Source organism: Bombina bombina, unplaced genomic scaffold (genome assembly GCF_027579735.1).
Source record: "Bombina bombina isolate aBomBom1 unplaced genomic scaffold, aBomBom1.pri scaffold_78_1, whole genome shotgun sequence".
Lineage (NCBI taxonomy): Eukaryota > Metazoa > Chordata > Amphibia > Anura > Bombinatoridae > Bombina > Bombina bombina.
Window position 1 is genome coordinate 1,036,704 of NW_026511871.1, and position 27,414 is coordinate 1,064,117.

At 32.6% G+C, this 27,414-nt stretch overlaps 1 protein-coding gene across 1 annotated transcript in view; it reads right to left on the reverse strand.

The window, feature by feature from the left end:
- The window catches only part of LOC128643985 (cytochrome P450 3A9), a 607,001-nt gene that overhangs the window by 541,257 nt on the left and 38,330 nt on the right, over nt 1-27,414 (reverse strand). The window lies entirely within an intron of this gene.

The following is a 27,414-nucleotide window of genomic DNA, read 5'->3' on the forward strand; positions in this document are numbered from 1 at the left end:
ATAGTAATACAGTGTGTAATGTGCTGTATCATTATATAGTAATACAGTGTGTAATGTGCTGTATCATTATATAGTAATACAGTGTGTAATGTGCCGTATCATTATATAGTAATACAGTGTGTAATGTGCTGTATCATTATATAGTAATACAGTGTAATGTGCTGTATCATTATATAGTAATACAGTGTGTAATGTGCTGTATCATTATATAGTAATACAGTGTAATGTGCTGTATCATTATATAGTAATACAGTGTAATGTGCTGTATCATTATATAGTAATACAGTGTGTAATGTGCTGTATTATTATATAGTAATACAGTGTGTAATGTGCTGTATCATTATATAGTAATACAGTGTGTAATGTGCTGTATCATTATATAGTAATACAGTGTAATGTGCTGTATCATTATATAGTATTACAGTGTAATGTGCTGTATCATTATATAGTAATACAGTGTGTAATGTGCTGTATCATTATATAGTAATACAGTGTAATGTGCTGTATCATTATATAGTAATACAGTGTGTAATGTGCTGTATCATTATATAGTAATACAGTGTGTAATGTGCTGTATCATTATATAGTAATACAGTGTGTAATGTGCTGTATCATTATATAGTAATACAGTGTGTAATGTGCTGTATCATTATATAGTAATACAGTGTGTAATGTGCTGTATCATTATATAGTAATACAGTGTGTAATGTGCCGTATCATTATATAGTAATACAGTGTGTAATGTGCTGTATCATTATATAGTAATACAGTGTGTAATGTGCTGTATCATTATATAGTAATACAGTGTGTAATGTGCTGTATCATTATATAGTAATACAGTGTAATGTGCTGTATCATTATATAGTAATACAGTGTGTAATGTGCTGTATCATTATATAGTAATACAGTGTGTAATGTGCTGTATCATTATATAGTAATACAGTGTAATGTGCTGTATCATTATATAGTAATACAGTGTGTAATGTGCTGTATCATTATATAGTAATACAGTGTGTAATGTGCTATATCATTATATAGTAATACAGTGTGTAATGTGCTGTATCATTATATAGTAATACAGTGTGTAATGTGCTGTATCATTATATAGTAATACAGTGTGTAATGTGCTGTATCATTATATAGTAATACAGTGTAATGTGCTGTATCATTATATAGTAATACAGTGTAATGTTCTATATCATTATATAGTAATACAGTGTGTAATGTGCTGTATCATTATATAGTAATACAGTGTGTAATGTGCTGTATCATTATATAGTAATACAGTGTGTAATGTGCTGTATCATTATATAGTAATACAGTGTGTAATGTGCTGTATCATTATATACTAATACAGTGTGTAATGTGCTGTATCATTATATAGTAATACAGTGTGTAATGTGCTGTATCATTATATAGTAATACAGTGTAATGTGCTGTATCATTATATAGTAATACAGTGTAATGTGCTGTATCATTATATACTAATACAGTGTGTAATGTGCTGTATCATTATATAGTAATACAGTGTAATGTGCTGTATCATTATATAGTAATACAGTGTGTAATGTGCTGTATCATTATATAGTAATACAGTGTGTAATGTGCTGTATCATTATATAGTAATACAGTGTGTAATGTGCTGTATCATTATATAGTAATACAGTGTGTAATGTGCTGTATCATTATATAGTAATACAGTGTGTAATGTGCTGTATCATTATATAGTAATACAGTGTAATGTGCTGTATCATTATATAGTAATACAGTGTGTAATGTGCTGTATCATTATATAGTAATACAGTGTGTAATGTGCTGTATCATTATATAGTAATACAGTGTGTAATGTGCTGTATCATTATATAGTAATACAGTGTAATGTGCTGTATCATTATATAGTAATACAGTGTGTAATGTGCTGTATCATTATATAGTAATACAGTGTGTAATGTGCTGTATCATTATATAGTAATACAGTGTGTAATTTGCTGTATCATTATATAGTAATACAGTGTGTAATGTGCTGTATCATTATATAGTAATACAGTGTGTAATGTGCTGTATCATTATATAGTAATACAGTGTGTAATGTGCTGTATCATTATATAGTAATACAGTGTGTAATGTGCTGTATCATTATATAGTAATACAGTGTGTAATGTGCTGTATCATTATATAGTAATACAGTGTGTAATGTGCTGTATCATTATATAGTAATACAGTGTGTAATGTGCTGTATCATTATATAGTAATACAGGTGTAATGTGCTGTATCATTATATAGTAATACAGTGTGTAATGTGCTGTATCATTATATAGTAATACAGTGTGTAATGTGCTGTATCATTATATAGTAATACAGTGTAATGTGCTGTATCATTATATAGTAATACAGTGTGTAATGTGCTGTATCATTATATAGTAATACAGTGTAATGTGCTGTATCATTATATAGTAATACAGTGTGTAATGTGCTGTATCATTATATAGTAATACAGTGTGTAATGTGCTGTATCATTATATAGTAATACAGTGTGTAATGTGCTGTATCATTATATAGTAATACAGTGTGTAATGTGCTGTATCATTATATAGTAATACAGTGTGTAATGTGCTGTATCATTATATAGTAATACAGTGTGTAATGTGCTGTATCATTATATAGTAATACAGTGTGTAATGTGCTGTATCATTATATAGTAATACAGTGTGTAATGTGCTGTATCATTATATAGTAATACAGTGTGTAATGCTGCTGTATCATTATATAGTAATACAGTGTGTACTGTGCTGTATCATTATATAGTAATACAGTGTGTAATGTGCTGTAATCATTATATAGTAATACAGTGTGTAATGTGCTGTATCATTATATAGTAATACAGTGTGTAATGTGCTGTATCATTATATAGTAATACAGTGTGTAATGTGCTGTATCATTATATAGTAATACAGTGTGTAATGTGCTGTATCATTATATAGTAATACAGTGTAATGTGCTGTATCATTATATAGATAATACAGTGTGTAATGTGCTGTATCATTATATAGTAATACAGTGTAATGTGCTGTATCATTATATAGTAATACAGTGTGTAATGTGCTGTATCATTATATAGTAATACAGTGTGTAATGTGCTGTATCATTATATAGTAATACAGTGTGTAATGTGCTGTATCATTATATAGTAATACAGTGTAATGTGCTGTATCATTATATAGTAATACAGTGTGTAATGTGCTGTATCATTATATAGTAATACAGTGTGTAATGTGCTGTATCATTATATAGTAATACAGTGTGTATGTGCTGTATCATTATATAGTAATACAGTGTGTAATGTGCTGTATCATTATATAGTAATACAGTGTGTAATGTGCTGTATCATTATATAGTAATACAGTGTGTAATGTGCCTATATCATTATATAGTAATATAGTGTGTAATGTGCTGTATCATTATATAGTAATATAGTGTGTAATGTGCTGTATCATTATATAGTAATACAGTGGTAATAGTGCTGTATCATTATATAGTAATACAGAAGTGTAATGTGCTGTATCATTATATAGTAATACAGTGTGTAATGTGCTGTATCATTATATAGTAATACAGTGTGTAATGTGCTGTATCATTATATAGTAATACAGTGTGTAATGTGCTGTATCATTATATAGTAATACAGTGTGTAATGTGGGTGTATCATTATATAGTAATACAGTGTGTAATGTGCTGTATCATTATATAGTAATACAGTGTGTAATGTGCTGTATCATTATATAGTAATACAGTGTGTAATGTGCTGTATCATTATATAGTAATACAGTATGTAATGTGCTGTATCATTATATAGTAATACAGTATGTAATGTGCTGTATCATTATATAGTAATACAGTATGTAATGTGCTGTATCATTATATAGTAATACAGTGTGTAATGTGCTGTATCATTATATAGTAATACAGTGTAATGTGCTGTATCATTATATAGTAATACAGTGTAATGTGCTGTATCATTATATAGTAATACAGTGTAATGTGCTGTATCATTATATAGTAATACAGTGTGTAATGTGCTGTATCATTATATAGTAATACAGTGTGTAATGTGCTGTATCATTATATAGTAATACAGTGTGTAATGTGCTGTATCATTATATAGTAATACAGTGTGTAATGTGCTGTATCATTATATAGTAATACAGTGTGTAATGTGCCGTATCATTATATAGTAATATAGTGTGTAAATGTGCTGTATCATTATATAGTAATACAGTGTGTAATGTGCTGTATCATTATATAGTAATACAGTGTGTAATGTGCTGTATCATTATATAGTAATACAGTGTGTAATGTGCTGTATCATTATATAGTAATACAGTGTAATGTGCTGTATCATTATATAGTAATACAGTGTGTAATGTGCTGTATCATTATATAGTAATACAGTGTGTAATGTGCTGTATCATTATATAGTAATACAGTGTGTAATGTGCTGTATCATTATATAGTAATACAGTGTGTAATGTGCTGTATCATTATATAGTAATACAGTGTGTAATGTGCTGTATCATTATATAGTAATACAGTGTGTAATGTGCTGTATCATTATATAGTAATACAGTGTGTAATGTGCTGTATCATTATATAGTAATACAGTGTGTAATGTGCTGTATCATTATATAGTAATACAGTGTGTAATGTGCTGTATCATTATATAGTAATACAGTGTAATGTGCTGTATCATTATATAGTAATACAGTGTGTAATGTGCTGTATCATTATATAGTAATACAGTGTGTAATGTGCTGTATCATTATATAGTAATACAGTGTGTAATGTGCTGTATCATTATATAGTAATACAGTGTGTAATGTGCTGTATCATTATATAGTAATACAGTGTGTAATGTGCTGTATCATTATATAGTAATACAGTGTAATGTGCTGTATCATTATATAGTAATACAGTGTGTAATGTGCTGTATCATTATATAGTAATACAGTGTGTAATGTGCTGTATCATTATATAGTAATACAGTGTGTAATGTGCTGTATCATTATATAGTAATACAGTGTAATGTGCTGTATCATTATATAGTAATACAGTGTGTAATGTGCCGTATCATTATATACTAATACAGTGTGTAATGTGCTGTATGATTATATAGTAATACAGTGTCTAATGTGCTGTATGATTATATAGTAATACAGTGTCTAATGTGCTGTATCATTATATAGTAATACAGTGTGTAATGTGCTGTATCATTATATAGTAATACAGTGTGTAATGTGCAGTATCATTATATAGTAATACAGTGTGTAATGTGCTGTATCATTATATAGTAATACAGCTGTGTAATGTGCTGTATCATTATATAGTAATACAGTGTGTAATGTGCTGTATCATTATATAGTAATACAGTGTGTAATGTGCTGTATCATTATATAGTAATACAGTGTATAATGTGCTGTATCATTATATAGTAATACAGTGTGTAATGTGCTGTATCATTATATAGTAATACAGTGTAATGTGCTGTATCATTATATAGTAATACAGTGGTGTAATGTGCTGTATCATTATATTAGTAATACAGTGTGCTAATGTGGCTGTATCATTAATATAGTAATACAGTGTGTAATGTGCTGTATCATTATATAGTAATACAGTGTAATGTGCAGTATCATTATATAGTAATACAGTGTAATGGTGCGTGATCATTATATAGTAATACAGTGTGTAATTGCTGCGTATATTTATATAGTAATACAGTGTGTAATGTGCTGTATCATTATATAGTAATACAGTGTGTAATGTGCTGTATCATTATATGAGTAATACAGTGTGTAATGTGCTGTATCATTATATAGTAATTACAGTTGTATGTGCTGTATCATTATTAGTAATACAGTGTGTATGTGCTGTATCATTATAAGAGTAATACAGTGTGTAATGTGCTGTAATCATTATATAGTAATACAGTGTAATGTGCGGTTATCATTATATAGTAATACAGTGTGTAATGTGCGGTATCATTATATAGTAATACAGTGTGTAATGTGCTGTATCATTATATAGTAATACAGTGTAAACTGTGGCAGTTATCATTATAATGTAATACAGTGTGTAATGTGCTGTATCATTAATATAGTAATACAGTGTAATGTGCTGTATCATTATATAGTAATACAGTGTGTAATGTGCTGTATCATTATATAGTAATTACAGTGTGCAATGTTGCTGTATCATTATAAGTGATACAGTGTGTAATGTGCTGTATCATTATATAGTAATACAGTGTAATGTGCTGTATTATTATATAGTAATACAGTGTGTAATGTGCTGTATCATTATATAGTAATACAGTGTGTAATGTGCTGTATCATTATATAGTAATACAGTGTAATGTGCTGTATCATTATATAGTAATACAGTGTGTAATGTGCTGTATCATTATATAGTAATACAGTGTGTAATGTGCTGTATCATTATATAGTAATACAGTGTGTAATGTGCTGTCTCACTATATAGTAATACAGTGTAATGTGCTGTATCATTATATAGTAATACAGTGTGTAATGTGCTGTATCATTATATAGTAATACAGTGTGTAATGTGCTGTATCATTATATAGTAATACAGTGGTAATGTGCTGTATCATTATATAGTAATACGTGTAATGGCTGTAATCATTATATAGTAAGACAGTTGGTAATGTGCTGTATCATGTATTAGTTATACAGTGTGTAATGTGCTGTATCATTATATAGTAATACAGTGTGTAATGTGCTGTATCATTATATAGTAATACAGGTGTGTAATGTAGCTGTCATCATTATATAGTAATACAGGTGTAATGTGCTGTATTCATTATATAGTAAATACAGTGTGTAATGTGCTGTATCATTATAAAGTAATACAGTGTGTAATGTGCTGTATCATTATATAGTAATACGAGTGTGTAATGTGCTGTATCATTATATAGTAATACAGTGTGTAATGTGCTGTAATTCATTATATAGTAATACAGTGTGTAATGTGCTGTATCATTATATAGTAATACAGTGTGTAATGTGCTGTATCATTATATAGTAATACAGTGTGTAATGGTGCTCGTATCATTATATAGTAATACAGTTTGTAATGTGCTGTATCATTATATAGTAATACTGTGTAATGTGCTGTATCATTATATAGTAATACAGTGTTTAATGTGCTGTATCATTATATAGTAATACAGTGTGTAATGTGCTGTATCATTATATAGTAATACAGTGTGTAATGGTGCTGTATCATTATATAGTAATACAGTGTGTATATGCTGTATCATTATATAGTAATACAGTGTAATGTGCTGTATCATTATATAGTAATACAGGTGTAATGTGCTGATCATTATATAGTAATACAGTGTGTAATGTGCTGTATCATTATAATAGTAATACAGGTGTAATGTGCTGTAATCATTATATAGTAATACAGTTGTAATGTGCTGTATCATTATATAGTAATACAGTGTGTAATGTTGCTGTATCATTATATAGTAATACAGTGTGTAATGTGCTGTATCATTATATAGTAATACAGTGTGTAATGTGCTGTATCATTATATAGTAATACAGTGTGTAATGTGCTGTATCATTATATAGTAATACAGTGTGTAATGTGCTGTATCATTATATAGTAAACAGTGTGTAATGTGCTGTATCATTATATAGTAATACAGTGTGTAATGTGCTGTATCATTATATATAGTAATACTGTGTAATGTGCTGTATCATTATATAGTAATACAGTGTATAATGTGCTGTATCATTAGAATAGTAATACAGTGTGTAATGTGCTGTATCATTATATCGTATTACAGTGTGTAATGTGGCTGTTACATTATATTAGTATACAGTGTGTAATATGCTGTATTATTATATAGTAATACAGTGTGTAATGTGCTGTATCATTATATAGTATTACAGTGTAATGTGCTGTATCATTATATAGTAATACAGTGTGTAATGTGCTGTATCATTATATAGTAATACAGTGTGTAATGTACTGTATCATTATATAGTAATACAGTGTAATGTGCTGTATTATTAATATAGTAATTACAGTTGTGTAATGTGCTGTATCATATATAGTAATACAGTTTGTAATGTGCTGTATCATTATATAGTAATACAGTGTGTAATGTGCTGTATCATTATATAGTAATACAGTGTGTAATGGGTCTGTATCATTATATAGTAATACAGTGTGTAATTGTGCTGTATCATTATATAGTAATACAGTGTAATGTGCTGTATTGATTATATAGTAATACAGTGTTAATGTGGGGCTGGGGGGATGTATCATTATATAGTAAATACAGTGTGTAAATGTGCTGTATCATTATATAGTAATACAGTGTGTAATGTGCTGTATCATTATATAGTAATACAGTGTAATGTGGCGCGTATCATTATATAGTAATACAGTGTGTAATGTGCTGTATCATTATATAGTAATACAGTTGTGTAAAGTGCCCGTATCATTATATAGTAATACAGTTGTGTAATGTGCTGTCTCACTATATAGTAATTACAGTGCTGTAATGTGCTGTATCATTATATAGTAATACAGTGTGTAATGTGCCGTATCATTATATAGTAATGCAGTGTAATGTGCCGTATCATTATATAGTGAATACAGTGTGTAATGTGCTTTATTCAGTTATATAGTAATATAGTGTGTAATGTGCTGTATCATTATATAGTAATACAGTGTGTAATGCGCCGATATAATATATAGTAATAACAGTGTGTAATGTGCTGTATCATTATATAGTAATACAGTGTGTAATGTTCCGTATCATTATATAGTAATACAGTGTGTAATGTACTGTATCATTATATAGTAATACAGGTGTAATGTGCTGTATTATTATATAGTATACAGTGTAATGTGCTGTATCATTATATAGTAATACAGTGTGTAATGTCTGTATCATTATATAGGTAATACAGTGTGTAATGTGCTGTATTCATTATATAGTAATACAGTGTGTAATGTGCGTAGTCATTATATAGTAATACAGTGTGTAATGTGCTGTAACATTATATAGTTATAACAGTTGTAATGTAGCTGTATCATTATATAGTAATATAGTGTGTAATGTGCTGTATCATTATATAGTAATACAGTGTGTAATGTGCTGTATCATTATATAGTAAAACAGTGTAATGTGCTGTATCATTATATAGTAATACAGTGTGTAATGTGCTGTATCATTATATAGTAATACAGTGTAATGTGCTGTATCATTATATAGTAATAAGTGTGTAATGTGCTGTAACATTATATAGTAATACAGTGTGTAATGTGCTGTATATCATTATATAGTAATACAGTGTAATGTGCCGTATCATTATATAGTAATACAGTGTAATGTGCTGTATCATTATATACTAATACAGTGTGTAATGTGCCGTATCATTATATAGTAATACAGTGTGTAATGTGCTGTATCATTATATAGTAATACAGTGTAATGTGCCGTATCATTATATAGTAATACAGTGTAATGTGCCGTATCATTATATAGTAATGCAGTGTAATGTGCCGTATCATTATATAGTAATACAGTGTAATGTGCTGTATCATTATATAGTAATACAGTGTGTAATGTGCTGTATCATTATATAGTAATACAGTGTGTAATGTGCTGTATCATTATATAGTAATACAGTGTGTAATGTGCTGTATCATTATATAGTAATACAGTGGTGTAAATGTGCCGTATCATTATATAGTAATACAGTGTAATGTGCCGTAACATTATATAGTAATACAGTGTATGTGCTGTAGCATTATATAGTAATACAGTGTGTAATGTGCTGTATCATTATATAGTAATCCAGTTTGTAATGTGCTGTATCATTATATAAGTAATACAGTGTGTAATGTGCCGTATCATTATATAGTAATACAGTGTGTAATGTGCTGTATCATTTATTTATTAGTAATACAGTGTGAAATGTGCTGTATCATTATATAGTAATACAGTGTGTAATGTGCTGTATCATTATATAGGTAATACAGTGTAATGTGCTGTATCATTATATAGTAATACAGTGTGTAATGTGCTGTATCATTATATAGTAATACAGTGTAATGTGCCGTATCATTATATAGTAATACAGTGTGTAATGTACTGTATCATTATATAGTAATACAGTGTAATGTGCTGTATCATTATATAGTAATACAGTGTGTAATGTGCTGTATCATTATATAGTAATACAGTGTAATGTGCTGTATCATTATATAGTAATACAGTGTGTAATGTGCTGTATCATTATATAGTAATACAGTGTGTAATGTGCTGTATCATTATATAGTAATACAGTGTGTAATTTGCAGTATCATTATATAGTAATACTGTGTGTAATGTGCTGTATCATTATATAGTAATACAGTGTGTAATGTGCTGTATCATTATATAGTAATACAGTGTGTAATGTAGCTGTATCATTATATAGTAATACAGTGTAATGTGCTGTATCATTATATAGTAATACAGTGTGTAATGTGCTGTATCATTATATAGTAATACAGTAGTAATGTGCTGTATCATTATATAGTAATACAGTGTGTAATGTGCTGTATCATTATATAGTAATACAGTGTGTAATCTGCTGTATCATTATATAGTAATACAGTTGTAATTGTGCTGTATCATTATATAGGTAATACAGTGTGTAATGTGCTGACATATTATATAGTAATACAGTGTGTAATGTGCTGTATCATTATAAAGTAATACAGTGTGTAATGTTCTGTATCATTATATAGTAATTACAGTGTAATGTTCGTATCATAATATAGTAATATCAGTGTTTAATGTGCTGTATCATTATATAGTAATACAGTGTGTAATGTGCTGTATCATTATATAGTAATACAGTGTGTAATGTGCTGTATCATTATATAGTTTTACAGTGTGTAATGTGCGTATCATTATATAGTAGATACAGTGTAATGTGCTGTATCATTATATAGTAATACAGTGTGTAATGTGCTGTATCATTATATAGTAATACAGTGTGTAATGTGCTGTATCATTATATAGTAATACAGTGTGTAATGTGCTGTATCATTATATAGTAAACGACGTGTGTAATGTGGCTGTATCATTATATAGTAATACAGTGTGTAATGTGCTGTATCATTATATAGTAATACAGTGTGTAATGTGTTGTATCATTATATAGTAATACAGTGTGTAATGTGCCGTATCATTATATAGTAATACAGTGTGTAATGTGCTGTATCATTATATAGTAATACAGTGTGTAATGTGCCGTATCATTATATAGTAATACAGTGTAATGTGCCGTATCATTATATAGTAATACAGTGTGTAATGTGCTGTATCATTATATAGTAATACAGTGTGTAATGTGCTGTATCATTATAGTAATACAGTGTGTAATGTGCTGTATCATTATATAGTAATACAGTGTGTAATGTGCTGTATCATTATATACTAATACAGTGTGTAATGTGCTGTATCATTATATAGTAATACAGTGTAATGTGCTGTATCATTATATAGTAATACAGTGTGTAATGTGCTGTATTATTATATAGTAATACAGTGTGTAATGTGCTGTATCATTATATAGTAATACAGTGTGTAATGTGCTGTATCATTTATAGTAATACAGTGTGTAATGTGCTGTATCATTATATAGTAATACAGTGTGTAATGTGCTGTATCATTATATAGTAATACAGTGTGTAATGTGCTGTATCATTATATACTAATACAGTGTGTAATGTGCTGTATCATTATATAGTAATACAGTGTAATGTGCTGTATCATTATATAGTAATACAGTGTGTAATGTGCTGTATCATTATATAGTAATACAGTGTGTAATGTGCTGTATCATTATATAGTAATACAGTGATGTTAATGTGCTGTATCATTATATAGTAATACAGTGTGTAATGTGCCGTATCATTATATAGTAATACAGTGTGTAATGTTCTGTAGATCATTATATTAGTATACAGGTGTAATGTTCTGTAATCATTATATAGTAATACAGTGTTTAATGTCTGTATCATTATATAGTAATACAGTTGTGTAATGTGCTGTATCATTATATAGTAATACAGTGTTAATGTGACTGGTATCATTATATAGTAATACAGTGTGTAATGTGCTGTATCATTATATAGTAATGACAGTGTGTGAATGTGCTGTATTATTATATAGTAATACAGTGTGTAATGTGCTGTATCATTATATATTAATACAGTGTGTAATGTGCTGTATCATTATATAGTGATACAGTGTGTAATGTGCTGTATCATTATATAGTGATACAGTGTGTAATGTGCTGTATCATTATATAGTAATACAGTGTGTAATGTGCTGTATTATTATATAGTAATACAGTGTGTAATGTGCTGTATCATTATATATTAATACAGTGTGTAATGTGCTGTATCATTATATAGTAATACAGTGTGTAATGTGCTGTATCATTATATAGTAATACAGTGTATAATGTGCTGTATCATTATATAGTAATACAGTGTGTAATGTGCTGTATCATTATATAGTATTACAGTGTAATGTGCTGTATCATTATATAGTAATTACAGTGTGTAATGTGCTGTTATCATTATATAGTAATACAGTGTAATGTGCTGTATCATTATATAGTTATTACAGTGTTAATGTGCTGTATCATTATAGTAATACATGTGTAATGTCTGTATCATTATAGAGTAATACAGTGTGAAATGTGGCTTGTATCATTATATAGTAAATACAGGTTGTAATGTGGCTGTATCATTATATAGTAATGACAGTGTGTAATGTGGCTGTATCATTATATAGTAATACAGGTTGTAATGTGCTTTATCATGTATATAGTAATACATGTGTAATGTGCTGTATCAGTTATATAGTAATACAGTGTGTCAGGTGCTGTATCATTATATAGTAATACAGTGTGTAATGTGCTGTATCATTATATAGTAATACAGTGTGTAATGTGCTGTATCATTATATAGTAATACAGTGTGTAATGTGCTGTATCATTATATACGTAATACAGTGTAAATGTGCTGTATCATTATATAGTAATACAGTTGTAATGTGCTGTATCATTATATAGTAATACAGTGTGTAATGTGCTGTATCATTAGTATAGTAATACAGGTTGGAATATTGCTGTATCATTATATAGTAATACAGGTGTAATGTGCTGTATCATTATATAGTAATACAGTGTGTAATGTGCCGTATCATTATAGAGTAATACAGTGTGTAATGTGCTGTAGGTCATTATATAGTATACAGTGTAAATGTGCTGTAATCATTATATAGTAATACAGTGTGTAATGTGCTGTATCATTATATAGTAATACAGTGTGTAATGTGCTGTATCATATATAGTAAGTACAGTGTTAATGTGCTGTATCATTATATAGTAATACAGTGTGTAATGTGCTGTATCATTATATAGTAATACATGTGTGTAATGTGCTGGTATCATTATATAGTAATACTGTGTGTAATGTGCTGTATCATTATATATTAATACAGTGTTAATGTGCTGTATCATTAAATAGTAATACAGTGTAGTAATGTGCTGTAGTCATTATATAGTAATACAGTGTAATGTTCTGTATCATTATATAGTAATACAGTGTGTAATGTGCTGTATCATTATATACTAATACAGTGTGTAATGTGCTGTATCATTATATAGTAATACAGTGTAATGTGCTGTATCATTATATAGTAATACTGTGTGTAATGTGCTGTATTATTATATAGTAATACAGTGTGTAATGTGCTGTATCATTATATAGTAATACAGTGTGTAATGTGCTGTATCATTATATAGTAATACAGTGTGTAATGTGCTGTATCATTATATAGTAATACAGTGTGTAATGTGCTGTATCATTATATAGTAATACAGTGTGTAATGTGCTGTATCATTATATACTAATACAGTGTGTAATGTGCTGTATCATTATATAGTAATACAGTGTAATGTGCTGTATCATTATATAGTAATACAGTGTGTAATGTGCTGTATCATTATATAGTAATACAGTGTGTAATGTGCTGTATCATTATAAAGTAATACAGTGTGTAATGTGCTGTATCATTATATAGTAATACAGTGTGTAATGTGCCGTATCATTATATAGTAATACAGTGTGTAATGTGCTGTATCATTATATAGTAATACAGTGTGTAATGTGCCGTATCATTATATAGTAATACAGTGTGTAATGTGCTGTATCATTATATAGTAATACAGTGTGTAATGTGCTGTATCATTATATAGTAATACAGTGTAATGTGCTGTATCATTATATAGTAATACAGTGTGTAATGTGCCGTATCATTATATAGTAATACAGTGTAATGTGCTGTATCATTATATAGAAATACAGTGTGTAATGTGCTGTATCATTATATAGTAATACAGTGTGTAATGTGCTGTATCATTATATAGTTATACAGTGTGTAATGTGCCGTATCATTATATAGTAATACAGTGTAATGTGCTGTATCATTATATAGAAATACAGTGTGTAATGTGCTGTATCATTATATAGTAATACAGTGTGTAATGTGCTGTATCATTATATAGTTATACAGTGTAATGTGCTGTATCATTATATAGTAATACAGTGTGTAATGTGTCCTATCATTATATAGTAATACAGTGTAATGTGTCCTATCATTATATAGTAATACAGTGTAATGTGCTGTATCATTATATAGTAATACAGTGTGTAATGTGCTGTATCATTATATAGTAATACAGTGTGTAATGTGCTGTATTATTATATAGTAATACAGTGTGTAATGTGCTGTATCATTATATAGTAATACAGTGTGTAATGTGCTGTATCATTATATAGTAATACAGTGTGTAATGTGCTGTATCATTATATAGTAATACAGTGTGTAATGTGCCGTATCATTATATAGTAATACAGTGTAATGTGCTGTATCATTATATAGTAATACAGTGTGTAATGTGCTGTATCATTATATAGTAATACAGTGTGTAATGTTCTGTATCATTATATAGTAATACAGTGTAATGTGCTGTATCATTATATAGTAATACAGTGTAATGTGCTGTATCATTATATAGTAATACAGTGTGTAATATGCTGTATTATTATATAGTAATACAGTGTGTAATGTGCTGTATCATTATATAGTATTACAGTGTAATGTGCTGTATCATTATATAGTAATACAGTGTGTAATGTGCTGTATCATTATATAGTAATAAAGTGTGTAATGTGCTGTTTCATTATATAGTAATACAGTGTAATGTGCTGTATCATTATATAGTAATAAAGTGTGTAATGTGCCGTATCATTATATAGTAATAAAGTGTGTAATGTGCCGTATCATTATATAGTAATACAGTGTAATGTGCTGTATCATTATATAGTAATACAGTGTAATGTGCTGTATCATTATATAGTAATACAGTGTGTAATGTGCTGTATTATTATATAGTAATACAGTGTGTAATGTGCTGTATCATTATATAGTAATAAAGTGTGTAATGTGCCGTATCATTATATAGTAATACAGTGTAATGTGCTGTATCATTATATAGTAATACAGTGTGTAATGTGCTGTATCATTATATAGTAATACAGTGTGTAATGTGCTGTATCATTATATAGTAATACAGTGTAATGTGCTGTATCATTATATTATAATACAGGTTGTAATGTGCCTGTATAAATTATATAGATAATCCAGTGTAAAAGTGCAGTATCATTATATAGTAATACAGTGTGTAATGTGCTGTATCTATATATATAGATATACAGTGTGTAAATGTGCTGTATCATATTATATAGTAATACAGTGTGTGGTAATGTGCTGTATCATTATATAGTAATACAGAGTGTGTAATGTGCTGTATCATTATATAGTAATACCTGTTGTAATAGTGCCTGTATCATTATATAGTAATACAGTGTGTAATGTGCCTGGTATCATTAAACTATAACTACAGTGTGAAATGTGCTGTATCCTATATAGTAATACAGAGTACATGAGCAGTATCATTATATATGTAATCACAGTGATGTAAATGTGCCTGATCATTATACTAGTAAATACAGTGTGTATTGTGCCGTATCATTATATAGTAATACAGTGTGTAATGTGCTGTATCATTATATAGTAATACAGTGTAATGTGCTGTATCATTATATAGTAATACAGTGTGTAATGTGCTGTATCATTATATAGTAATACAGTGTGTAATGTGCTGTATTATTATATAGTAATACAGTGTGTAATGTGCTGTATCATTATATAGTATACAGTGTGTAATGTGCTGTATCATTATATAGTAATACAGTGTGTAATGTGCTGTATCATTATATAGTAATACAGAGAGTAATGTGCTGTATCCATTATATAGTAATACAGTGTTATGCTGTTTAAATAATGTTTGCCGTATCATCTATATAGTATACAGTGTGTAACTGTGCTAGTATACATTTTGCTGTACCAATGTATATAGTAATACAGTGGGTAATGTGCTGTATCATTATATAGTAATACAGTGTAATGTGCTGTATCATTATATAGTAATACAGTGTGTAATGTGCTGTATTACTATATAGTAATACAGTGTGTAATGTGCTGTATCATTATATAGTAATACAGTGTGTAATGTGCTGTATCATTATATAGTAATACAGTGTGTAATGTGTCTGTATCATTATATAGTAATACAGTGTGTAATGTGCTGTATCATTATATATAGTAATACAGTGTAATGTGCTGTATCATTATATAGAAATACAGTGTGTAATGTGCTGTATCATTATATAGTAATACAGTGTGTAATGTGCCGTATCATTATATAGTAATACAGTGTGTAATGTGCTGTATCATTATATAGTAATACAGTGTGTAATGTGCTGTATCATTATATAGTAATACAGTGTGTAATGTGCTGTATCATTATATAGTAATACAGTGTGTAATGTGCTGTATCATTATATAGGAATACAGTGTGTAATGTGCTTGTATCATTATATAGTAATACAGTGTGTAATGTGCTGTATCATTATATAGTAATACAGTGTGTAATGTGCTGTATCATTATATAGTAATACAGTGTGTAATGTGCTGTATCATTATATAGTAATACAGTGTGTAATGTGCTGTATCATTATATAGTAATACAGTGTAATGTGCTGTATCATTATATAGTAATACAGTGTGTAATGTGCCGTATCATTATATAGTAATACAGTGTAATGTGCCGTATCATTATATAGTAATACAGTGTAATGTGCTGTATCATTATATAGTAATACAGTGTGTAATGTGCTGTATCATTATATAGTAATACAGTGTAATGTGCTGTATTATTATATAGTAATACAGTGTGTAATGTGCTGTATCATTATATAGTAATACAGTGTGTAATGTGCTGTATCATTATAAAGTAATACAGTGTGTAATGTGCTGTATCATTATATAACACAGTCCAATAGTGGTACAGCACTAAGATAACAAGGTGGTGCAGGCTGTAAGGGTACCACACAAAACCCTTAAAATAATAGCACAGTCCAAAGAATTCAGCAGCACTCACCACTATGTAGAAAATTCCATTTTTATTGGGATATTTCGAAATAGAAAAGACAACGTTTCGGACCCTCTAGTCCCTTAATCATGTCAATACATAAATGCAGGTAACACACCTTAATATAGGGATAGGGATTAATAACCACACCTACTTAATTAACAATTCACCTGTGCATGCTGCTGAATTCTTTGGACTGTGCTATTATTTTAAGGGTTTTGTGTGGTACCCTTACAGCCTGCACCACCTTGTTATCTTAGTGCTGTACCACTATTGACAGTGTTATATTGTTGCCACACCTGGTAATTTGCACTTGATACTATGGATACAGGTGATTGATTCAGTCACGAATCATGGAGATATACATTCGAAGATGTTTTGCCTACACTGAGATGGAGGCTGCACGGATTACCACCCTTGCCCGTGGTTCCAGGGACTTTCTAAAAACTCTGCCTGTGGAAGCTTCCTCCAAACAGTTTGACAAAGTGTCCCCGGAAAAAACTTGCCTGGGAAATTACATTCTACTACACTGGCCCGCAATACCACAGAGTGGGGCGCATTCCCGTGGCCTAAGGATGAATGTGAGACCAACCCTTATGCTCAATAATGCCTGAATATTGTGAGAAATTTGAATACATCTTGAACAAATGTTCGTTTGATTTGATGGTCTTAACAGTGGACTGTTTACAAAAAGAAATTGATATACAACAGTCTGAATTAATCAAAAGCTTGAATCAGAATTAAAGGCAAGTTTTAAAGATGGGACGATCTAAACAAATTGATGGAAACAACTAATAAAGCTGTGGCTGAACTCCGCTCTGTGCTGGAAGCACGGAAACGTACCAAGTTCCTTCGCGATGAGGAAGATTATTCACTGGGGACAGTGTATCGTTGGAGATCGGAACGGACCGGAAATGACGGTCAGAGGCACTTACCGGTTATTCGGGAGACGGAGATACAACAGACGCCGACATGGCGGAACACCGAATACAAGGCCAGGATTTGGGGTCCCAATCGGGGGACTCGGAGACAGACGCAGGATCAGACGGTGGGGGTCGGAGACACAGGCATGGCACCCCGAAGGAGCAATCGGAACAGACGGAGAGTAAGGGTGAATCACTAGTTTTAAAACTTATCAAAGGTACAGATTACAGAGACTGAATCTTCATTATTACAACGTGGACTTTCTTTTTGCCCTTTATTCCAAATGTGATTTTTTTGAGATAGAGAAAGATTTTGTTTAAATTTTTTTAGGACATTAAAATTAAAATCTATGTTTTCCAATGATGGCTATGGTGATAGATCCGATAATGCTGGTATAAATTCTAGTGAGCTGCATCTTAAAAATCTTGGTCTTAAAGTCAAAAGTAAATACATGCCAGCTAATTATGATAGTAGCATTGACATCTTTTCAAAACTGGTATTAGACGATGTGAAAAATTTACAACATAAGGTATTGAAAAAAGACAAAGGTTAAATAATTATGCAGCCATTCAGGGTGCATGAATAAGGGCCATTTGGATAATAGGTCTATAGAAGCTTTAAAATCTTTGCAAATGAATAAAAATGTTATTTTTGAAATCTGCAGATAAGGGCGGAGCAACAGTTCTTCTTGTAAAGATTACTATGTGAAAGAATTAAGTCCCAATTATCTGATAACGAGGTATACCAATGTTTACCATACTAATCCAGTTTTTAATATCGAAAAGAAATTAATCAAAGGGTTTTATTTGCCTTTAAAAAATGGCATATTGGTAAAAAGGAAATTATGTTCCTATCCCGTGAACATGCGCAAACACCAGTACTATATACCTTACCTAAGGTCCATTAAAACTTACAGGCCCCCCCAGGGCGACCTATTATTTCCAGCGATGAATTCTAGTGTGTTCTAACATCTCTATCTATCTTGATCACATTTTAAGACCTTTTGTAGAACTATCTAACTCCTACATTAAAGATACCAGTAATTTTCTGATTAAATTAAACGATTTAAATATTGCAACTGAGAAAAGTATCTTAATATTACTCTAGATGTATCAAGCCTATTACACTTCTATAACACATACATCTGGTATAGGAGCAGTTAAAGAAAGTGTTGCAACAGTATAGCACGTTCAATAGCTGTCAAATTGATTTTGTTTCTGGAACTTCTTGAAATTGTGCTTAGGTGTAATTACTTTCTGTTTCAGGATGAATTTTACATTCAGAGACAGGGGACCGGCCATGGGATCCAATGTCGCCCCAACATACGCAATATATTTATGAACATCTTTGAGGAGAGATTTGTCTTTGAGAACAATCTCTTCATTCTATGTGGCGCCACTTGGTGGCGCTACATAGATGATATATTTGGAGTGTGGTTGGGCGACATTGGATCCCTTTGGGGAGTTTGTTAATCAGCTGAATAGTGCAACTACACATATTAAGTTTACACTTAAGCACAGTGAGGAAAGTATTGAATTTCTTGACACTAAAGTTTTATAAATCAGGCAATAGTTTTGAAACAGATCTGTTCACTAAGCCCACTGATAAAAAACAGCCTGCTTCACTTTGATAGCTTTCACCCAGAATCCCTTAAAAGGTCTTTACCTCGCAGTCAACTCTTGAGAGTGAGAAGAATTGTGTCAGAGGACAAATTTGTGAGACAGAGATTGAAACCAAATGGGTGACAAATTTATGGTGAGGGGGTATCCAAGGTGATTTGGTTAACAAAGAAATTGAGGAAGTGGCAACAGTGTCACGTAACCAGCTTACTGGAGACAACAAAACCTAAAGTTAAGATGAAACAAAATCGAGTTGTCTTTGTTACAAGTTTAACTCATTAAGCAGTAACATTAATTCTATTCTTAGGAGACACTGGCATATATTGAGTCAATGTAACCCTCATGTAATTGAGTTTCAGTCAGAATTCATGCCAAGCCTATAAAAGAAGTAAGGAATCTTAGAGATAGGCTAATTAGGGCTGATATAGGTACTGCCCAAAACTAAAATACAGAGCTATATTACAGATAAAAATATGGGATGCTACCCATGTTTTAGGCTGTGCTAGTTGCAATAATATGGTGAAGGGTAAATTTTTCTATCATCCACGTACAGGCAAGAAATATAACATCAGGGGATTATTTACATGTAGAAACCACTTTTGCCATTTATATGATTAAATGCCCATTGTGGGCGGAGTTACATCGGGGGAGACCACTAGGATGGTCCGTGACAGGATATGTGAACACAAATCAGACATCAGAAATGGCAAAATAAAAAAATCCAGTAGCAGAACACTTTATTCAGGCAGAACACAGGGTATGTCAATTAAGGTTTCAAATAATTGACCAGATTAGTTTACCCAGAAGGGGTGGTAATAGGGAGCTTTTTTTAAAACAGAAGGAAGTATTCTGGATTAATAAATTAGAAACCATGGCACCTGTTGGTATGAATAAAGAATATGATTTATCCTGTTTTTTTTGTAAATATTTCAATAGGATTAGTCTCTGTATCTTATACTCTGTAATTGGTGGTTATTTTAGGCAACAATATGTGATAGTTGTTTTTAATAGTATTACTATATATTTACCACTAGATGGCGCATCCTTCTCAAGGACAAGTACACTGCAAAGAAAAAATGTGTGTGTATGCACAGGTGAATTGTTAATTAAGTAGGTGTGGTTATTAATCCCTATCCCTATATTAAGGTGTGTTACCTGCATTTATGTATTGACATGATTAAGGACTAGAGGTCCGAAACGTTGTCTTTTCTATTTCGAAATATCCCAATAAAAATGGAATTTTCTACATAGTGGTGAGTGCTGCTGAATTCTTTGGACTGTGCTGTATCATTATATAGTAATACAGTGTAATGTGCTGTATCATTATATAGTAATACAGTGTAATGTGCTGCATCATTATATAGTAATACAGTGTAATGTGCTGTATCATTATATAGTAATACAGTGTGTAATGTGCTGTATCATTATATAGTAATACAGTGTGTAATGTGCTGTATCATTATATAGTAATACAGTGTGTAATGTGCTTGTGGCAAACCTAGCCACTTCTGGACTATAACGTAAGAAAGGTTGTCTGTGACAGACCCTTCGGTCAGGACTGAAAGTGTTAACTGTGTTCAGCTATTGTGCACTGTCATTAATGTTATTGATACACAGTCCATTGTTTAATCAACCTCAGAGAGCAGACCCTAGATGATAAGGAAAGCCAAGTGTGTGTCTGTGTTTAAATTGTTATCAGCTTGAGCAAGGTATTCTATTGTATCATGTAAAAGGGCGTGTTCCCTCCATTCAATGTACAACAGTCTTTCAACCCCCCTTCTGGGGGGGGTCAGACCTGCATAAATACTGGGCATATGAGCCTTAATAAAAGTCATTCTGTTTAAAAACCTGAAAACTGGCTGGGTTGTGAATTGCTGATTCCCTATGCAGGACATTGTTCCCTGGTGTTAACCCTTGGTATCCGGTTGGTACAGTTACAATTGGTGGCAAGCGACGGAATGAACCTTATCGCCCAGAAGAGCAACTACACAAGCAGTAACCTCAGGAAGAGGGGGATTACTACAATACTGACTAAGATGGAAGGAGTACCAGGGACCGAAGTGAATGGAGATGGATTATTCTAAGCTAAAGAGACAAACGTAAAAGGAACTGCTAGAAGCCAGGGGAAAGATAGGCAGCAGCAAACCCAAGGCTATATTAATTGCTGAGCTGATGGAGGGAGACAGAGCTCGCAGCGCTACGCCTCCAGCAGCCATGGAGGAGACCCTATACCAGAGGGAAATGAGGACCAGGCTGGAATTTTTACCCCAACCTGTACCACGGGATATGCTATCCGTGGTAATGGCAGATGTGCAGGAGTACGTGATGGCACACAGTCCGCGGAATGCATCCTCCCGAGCAGAATCCATTTTGGACGCACTCAGCAACCCAGTAAGACCCAAAATCCCATACCATGCATTTAAAATGTTTTGTGAGGAGAAGGATGAGATTGATGGGTATTTACAGGATTTTGAGAGACTGTGCGAGTTACATGATTTGGAGCAGTCCGTATGGGTGCCGGTGCTAGCAGGCAAGCTAGCCGGTAGGGCAGCGGAAGCGTATCGCGCTGTACCCAGGGAGGACAGCAAGGATTACGCTAAAGTGAAGAGAGCGATCTTGGAAAGATATGCCATTACCTCAGAGGCATACCGGCGCAAGTTTAGAGGCCTGCGCAAGCCAGAAAGAGATTCCCATGCAGAGTGGGCCCACAAGCTGGATCAAGCATCTCAGGGGTGGATACAGGCCAGCCAAGCTACCACCATGGAAGAATTGCGACAACTGATGCTGTTGGAGCAATTCTTTAACGGCTTGTCCCCAGAAGCCCAAGAATGGGTGAGAGATCGAAAACCCCTCACCTTAACCGAAGCAGCCAGATTAGCAGACCAGCATTTTGATGCCAGGAGGCACCATGGACTACAGCCTAACAACGGACGGGCTAATATACAATGCCACACCTGCAAGCAGTGGGGACATATGGCACGTGAGTGCACCCAAAATCGGAGCAGACAAGCTTGGAACCAGGTCAGACAGAACCTGGCCCCAAGGGCGGCTGCTCACCATTACCAAACGGAGCCAGCCGCTCATGAGGTGTTGAGCACCCAAGCCGAGGAACCCCTGGGAATTCTGCATGAGGTGATGTCGGTCCAGGGACTTCGGGATTCGGGAGCTACTTTAACCCTGATAGCTCCCCATTTGGTGCCGGATACAGCACCCACTGGCGGATCCGTGGCAGTACGAGGGGCAGGGGGAGCAGTATACCGATTGCCCACTGCTAGAGTGGAGTACAGACCCCCAGTCACCCCAGCAGCTGCCAGTTACCAACCCCCGGCGCACCGCTATACCACACGGCCTCCGGCCACGAACTACCCTCAGAGAGCCCGGTTCAATTCGCGGGGCTACTCACAACCTATTCGGTGCTTTGGATGTAAGCAACTAGGGCACAAAAGACCAGAGTGTCCCCTAAACGCAGCGAATCAAGCACAGTCCTGGAGAAGACCCGCTGGCGGAATCCCACATAATCCTCAGCCTGTGGCCCGCTACGTAGAGGCGCCAGAATGCTGGGGCAGCCTACATGAAGCAGACCCCGTGCAAGCTGCCCACCGGAATAACCGGCAACGGGTTAAAGTGAATGGGAAGGAGGTCAGTTGTCTACGGGATACTGGTGCTACCATGACCTTGCTTCAAGAGAACTTGGTGCCTGAGAAACAGCACACTGGAGACACTGTGGCTGTGAGGGTAGCAGGGGGCACTGTGTTCCGCCTACCTGTTGCCAGGGTACATTTGGATTGGGGAGTGGGCGCTAGACTTGTGAATGTGGGGGTCAAGAAGGACTTACCTGCTGATGTTCTCCTTGGAAATGACTTGGCCCCCCTTGTTTCTGCCTATGCTCCCATGGATCCCGCTAATGTTAACCCTGTGACTACCCAAGCCCAGTCCCTCCGGGAAGAGACGCTTCCATGTTTGGGGTGGGGGCAGTACTGAGCCAAGTTGGAGCAGATGGCGGAGAACACCCCGTAGCTTACTTGAGCCGAAAGTTGTTGCCCCGGACATCCCCAAGCCGATCCGTTGGGATCAGACTGTGTATGCCGGCTTGGTTCTGGGGGAGCATTGTGGCAAACCTAGCCACTTCTGGACTATAACATAAGAAAGGTTGTCCTATAGGCTGTATATTGTGCTATGTAGATGTGACAGACCCTTCTGTCAGCACTGAAAGAGTTAACTGTGTTCAGCTATTGTGCACTGTCATTAATGTTATTGATACACAGTCCATTGTTTAATCAACCTCAGAGAGCAGACCCTAGATGATAAGGAAAGCCAAGTGTGTGTCTGTGTTTAAATTGTTATCAGCTTGAGCAAGGTATTCTATTGTATCATGTAAAAGGGCGTGTTCCCTCCATTCAATGTACAACAGTCTTTCAACCCCCCTTCTGGGGGGGGTCAGACCTGCATAAATACTGGGCATATGAGCCTTAATAAAAGTCATTCTGTTTAAAACCTGAAAACTGGCTGGGTTGTGAATTGCTGATTCCCTATGCAGGACATTGTTCCCTGGTGTTAACCCTTGGTATCCGGTTGGTACCGTTACAATCATTATATAGTAATACAGTGTGTAATGTGCTGTATCATTATATAGTAATACAGTGTGTAATGTGCTGTATCATTATATAGTAATACAGTGTGTAATGTGCTGTATCATTATATAGTAATACAGTGTGTAATGTGCTGTATCATTATATAGTAATACAGTGTGTAATGTGCTGTATCATTATATAGTAATACAGTGTGTAATGTGCTGTATCATTATATAGTAATACAGTGTGTAATGTGCTGTATCATTATATAGTAATACAGTGTGTAATGTGCTGTATCATTATATAGTAATACAGTGTAATGTGCTGTATCATTATATAGTAATACAGTGTGTAATGTGCTGTATCATTATATAGTAATACAGTGTGTAATGTGCTGTATCATTATATAGTAATACAGTGTGTAATGTGCGTATCATTATATAGTAATACAGTGTAATGTGCTGTATCATTATATAGTAATACAGTGTGTAATGTGCTGTATCATTATATAGTAATACAGTGTGTAATGTGCTGTATCATTATATAGTAATACAGTGTGTAATGTGCTGTATCATTATATAGTAATACAGTGTGTAATGTGCTGTATCATTATATAGTAATACAGTGTGTAATGTGCTGTATCATTATATAGTAATACAGTGTAATGTGCTGTATCATTATATAGTAATACAGTGTGTAATGTGCTGTATCATTATATAGTAATACAGTGTGCTAATGTGCTGTATCATTATATAGTAATACAGTTGTAATGTGCTGTATCATTATATAGTAATACAGTGTGTAATGTGCTGTATCATTATATAGTAATACAGTGTGTAATGTGCTGTATCATTATATAGTAATACAGTGTAATGTGCTGTATCATTATATAGTAATACAGTGTGTAATGTGCTGTATCATTATATAGTAATACAGTGTGTAATGTGCTGTATCATTATATAGTAATACAGTGTGTAATGTGCTGTATCATTATATAGTAATACAGGTGTAATGTGCTGTATCATTATATAGTAATACAGTGTGTAATGTGCTGTATCATTATATAGTAATACAGTGTGTAATGTGCTGTATCATTATATAGTAATACAGTTGTAATGTGCTGTATCATTATATAGTAATACAGTGTGTAATGTGCTGTATCATTATATAGTAATACAGTGTGTAATGTGCTGTATCATTATATAGTAATACAGTGTGTAATGTGCTGTATCATTATATAGTAATACAGTGTGTAATGTGCTGTATCATTATATAGTAATACAGTGTGTAATGTGCTGTATCATTATATAGTAATACAGTGTGTAATGTGCTGTATCATTATATAGTAATACAGTGTGTAATGTGCTGTATCATTATATAGTAATACAGTGTGTAATGTGCTGTATCATTATATAGTAATACAGTGTGTAATGTGCTGTATCATTATATAGTAATACAGTGTGTAATGTGCTGTATCATTATATAGTAATACAGTGTGTAATGTGCTGTATCATTATATAGTGATACAGTGTGTAATGTGCTGTATCATTATATAGTGATACAGTGTAATGTGCCGTATCATTATATAGTAATACAGTGTGTAATGTGCTGTATCATTATATAGTGATACAGTGTGTAATGTGCTGTATCATTATATAGTAATACAGTGTAATGTGCTGTATCATTATATAGTGATACAGTGTAATGTGCTGTATCATTATATAGTAATACAGTGTGTAATGTGCTGTATCATTATATAGTAATACAGTGTAATGTGCTTGTAACGGTACCAACCGGATACCAAGGGTTAACACCAGGGAACAATGTCCTGCATAGGGAATCAGCAATTCACAACCCAGCCAGTTTTCAGGTTTTAAACAGAATGAACTTTTATTAAGGCTCATATGCCCAGTATTTATGCAGGTCTGACCCCCCCCAGAAGGGGGGTTGAAAGAATGTTGTACATTAGATGGAGGGAACACGCCCTTTTACATGATACAATAGAATACCTTGCTCAAGCTGATAACAATTTAAACACAGACACACACTTGGCTTTCCTTATCATCTAGGGTCTGCTCTCTGAGGTTGATTAAACAATGGACTGTGTAACAATAACATTAATGACAGTGCCACAATAGCTGAGGCTAAAGCTGAACACAGTTAACTCTTTCAGTGCTGACAGAAGGGTCTGTCACATCTACATAGCACACAATACAGCCTATAGACAACCTTTCTTACATTATAGTCCAGAAGTGGCTAGGTTTGCCACAGTGCTGTATCATTATATAGTAATACAGTGTGTAATGTGCTGTATCATTATATAGTAATACAGTGTGTAATGTGCTGTATCATTATATAGTAATACAGTGTGTAATGTGCTGTATCATTATATAGTAATACAGTGTGTAATGTTCTGTATCATTATATAGTAATACAGTGTGTAATGTGCTGTATCATTATATAGTAATACAGGTGTAATGTGCTGTATCATTATAAAGTAATACAGTGTGTAATGTGCTGTATCATTATATAGTAATACAGTGTGTAATGTGCTGTATCATTATATAGTAATACAGTGTGTAATGTTCTGTATCATTATATAGTAATACAGTGTGTAATGTGCTGTATCATTATATA